Source organism: Vombatus ursinus, unplaced genomic scaffold, assembly GCF_900497805.2.
Source record: "Vombatus ursinus unplaced genomic scaffold, bare-nosed wombat genome assembly UNPS02014832.1, whole genome shotgun sequence".
Lineage (NCBI taxonomy): Eukaryota > Metazoa > Chordata > Mammalia > Diprotodontia > Vombatidae > Vombatus > Vombatus ursinus.
In genome coordinates this window covers 21,253,031-21,256,325 of record NW_020954610.1, presented here as the reverse complement: position 1 = coordinate 21,256,325, position 3,295 = coordinate 21,253,031, and the positions used below count along the sequence as shown (strand labels likewise).

At 32.9% G+C, this 3,295-nt stretch overlaps 1 pseudogene; it reads left to right on the top strand.

Moving 5' to 3' along the window:
* Positions 1-1,855: 1,855 nt before the first annotated feature.
* Positions 1,856-2,301, top strand: LOC114026112 (annotated as a pseudogene).
* The last annotated feature ends 994 nt before the right edge of the window (positions 2,302-3,295 follow it).

Sequence of the window (3,295 nt, the reverse complement as noted above, 5' to 3'; positions counted from 1 at the left end):
TTTACAATCCTTTACAGCTATGAGAAATTTATGATTTCTAATTAGTTATTTTAAAAGAATCCATGCTACCTTAGGTTGGAAACCTTCAACTTTCTATGCTACTAAAGAAGTAGAAGTGTTGTTAATACTTCCTAGATTTTCAAGCCCTAGAACAAAGCCCCAGTCACCTCAACCTATTTATATTATTTTTGGAGATGAGCTATTATTTTAAAGGAGATTCTTGTCCAGGTATAATTTAGTTCTGATGACCTAGGAAGGCCCTTTCAATGCTGAGATTCTGTGAAAATCTGTTTGTTTTAAACTAAAAGCAAAACTGCATCTTTAATGATTATGTGTATATATGTGTAGAGACAGAAAAATGCTGTATCAATGCAATATGTTCCCTATTCCAACAATTGTTCTCACTTTCTATCCCACAGACATCCCCTTATTCTCTCCCTCCTATACTAAAAGCACTACAGAAAATAAAATTTTCAAACTTTCCTTAGTCACTGTCATACCTACATTGACAACATCCCCGTAAGCTTGACTCCTTTGATTTCTATACACATCTTGTTTTTGGATATAAGCTTTGTGGGGACAAAGATTATACCACTCATTGAATGTTAAATTACTCACACAGTTGAGATTCTCAACACATAGAACACTGACTCTAGGAATTTGGTTATGACATCATTTTGACTGCCCTTTATTCAAACTTGGTCACCACAGGCAAATGATAGCTATTTAGTTTTAAAAACTGAATTTCTGATTTTGGAATCAATTTAAAGTATCCAAAAGCAAAAAAAAAAAAAAATGCTATCTCTATGATATGTTATTGGAGCAAGAATGACTTTGCACTGCAGCATTTTGAATTTCACATCTTCTGACAGCAAAAAAATTTCTTTTCGCCCTATTACACTACTTCTTTTATATGTTGCATCCCGACAGGAACGTACTGATTAAAAACAAATTGTAGAGTTTGGGGCTAAGTACCATGAAAATTAGGTGCATATTTATTCAAGTTTTTCACTAAACAAGCTGGCAAGCCTTGAATTTTCTTAAAACAGTTTCCACAAAGAAAGATTTTTTTTCTCTTTTATTTTTTCCACAGGGCATTTGTTCTTAAATATATGTAGAACATGTCAATTGACTATAGGAGTAAGAATGAAAGTGAAGGGAAATGAAGGAACCATAATACCACCTAGTGTTAGCTATATACTCTGCTTACCACCAAGCAAGGGGAAGAATGGTAGACAAAACTGAAGGGTGGGGCAATTTGAAACATTTCATGTGCCACCCTTGCCTCAGTAGTACAGGAAATGAATATCCAGCTCTAGCACTAAGCATTGCTTTTCTCACCTAATTTCTGAAATAGGAAATGTAAAGTTCTGTTCCAATTTCTTGCTAACTAACTGAAAAATAAATGCTGTGTGGCTTTGTTTGTTAAAGAGATAGTTTAAAATGCTGCACTTAATAACAGTACAAGGAAAAGCAAAGCATTCCAGTTCATCTGATTAGCAAGCATTCTTTTAGTGGTAAGATTGAGACCACCATCCAACAGTATGTCATCTTACACTAATCCATAGGATTGTGTTCTCTGCCACCAATTTGGTCATCAATCATTGTGCCACCTTGTGACATTTTTATTGTTGTTAATAATCTTTAAGATTTTCATAAGGTTTACCTACATTGTCTCAGCTGATCCTCACAACTACCCTGTAAAGCAGGGGCAGCCTGTAGAAAACTTGGGTTCAAATTATGGGAGCTCCAGGTCAATGAGATTCACAATGTTTTAGCAAAAAAAAAAACTTTTATTGAGCCTAAGTAAGGATGATGGTGGCTGGTGCAATTGGTGCAGGTTTCTCATCCTGCCCACAGGAACTGTACATTGGAGACAATGTCTGGAAGCTTCTACTTTGTGATTGTAGGCCATCATGATAATCCAGTTTTTGAAATGGAATTTTTACCAGCTGGAAAAGTGAAATCTAAGGATGATCATTGTCATCTGAATCAGTTCATAGCTCATGCAGCCCTTGACCTAGCAGATGAAAACATGTGGCTGTCTAACAATATGTAGCTGAAAACTGGATAAATTCAATGAGTGATGTGTTTTTGCTTTTGTTACTGCAGGCCATATGAGATATATTATGCTTCATGATGTAAGACAAGAAGATGGAATAAAGAACTTCTTTATTGATGTCTATAATTTATATATAAAGTTTGCATTGAATCCATTTTATGAACCAAAATTCACCCATTCAATCAAGTGCATTTGACAGAAAAGTTCAATTTCTTGGGAAGAAACACCTTCTAAACTGAACACAGAAAACTTCTTAAATATGTGATGTCATAGTATGTACTGTAAGTAAGAGCCAATCAAGACTACTGTCTAGTCTTGGGTTTCTAAGCTTCTGTAAATTAACCTTTCTAGTTAGAAAGGCTACAGGGCACCTTTTGTTGTCATTTTTACAGATGATCCAACCAACATAACTTACATTTTTGAAAAATACCATATTTAGATGAAGTACACTGACAATTATTTTGGCATTAAAAATTGTTTAGAAGATTCTACTTTGACTAGTCTAATATAATCTTAATTAAATTATAAATTAGGCAAGTGTCATATTGTTGATTTGATTAACAGATTTTAAGCTGAAATACAAAAATTGGCTCACAACAGGAAATAAAATTTACAGCATACACATGGATCTTTTATTTATAAATATAGGCAATATTCATAGTGCTTAAGAAAAGATTTTTTGTTTGTTAAATTTTGTACTAAGTATTTATCTGAGAGCATCAAGTATCAAGCCTGGTAGTAATACTAACAAAACAGAAAACTTAGAGCATGAATATAAGATTCTACCTATAAATGAAATGAAATGGTTGTTGAGACTACAAGTTAAGTATGTAAACAGTACACTTTTGCATAATCTTTCATCATTGTAATGTATTTGAAATCTTGAAGATGTTTTCTTTCCTCAACAAGAGTAACAAGAATGGTAACTGCATTTCCTCTTGATAAGTTAATTTCATACTTTTGTAAAGGTATTTGAGTTATTTGAATATTTTAGCTTTCAAGAATAATCTGAATTAAATTTTGGTATTTTGATAGTAAGCATATAGAGTAGACTGAAAGTTGCCTGGGGGTTTTTGCATTGTACAAAGCATGGAATCTTATTCTATAAATTTTGTTATGTTTGTAAACAGATGACATGACCATAACCCAAGAATCCCTAGAAAAACTACAAATGTCTAGAAAAGTATTATTGAATACAATACAATAAAAGGGAACTTTTAAGTTAAAAAAAAG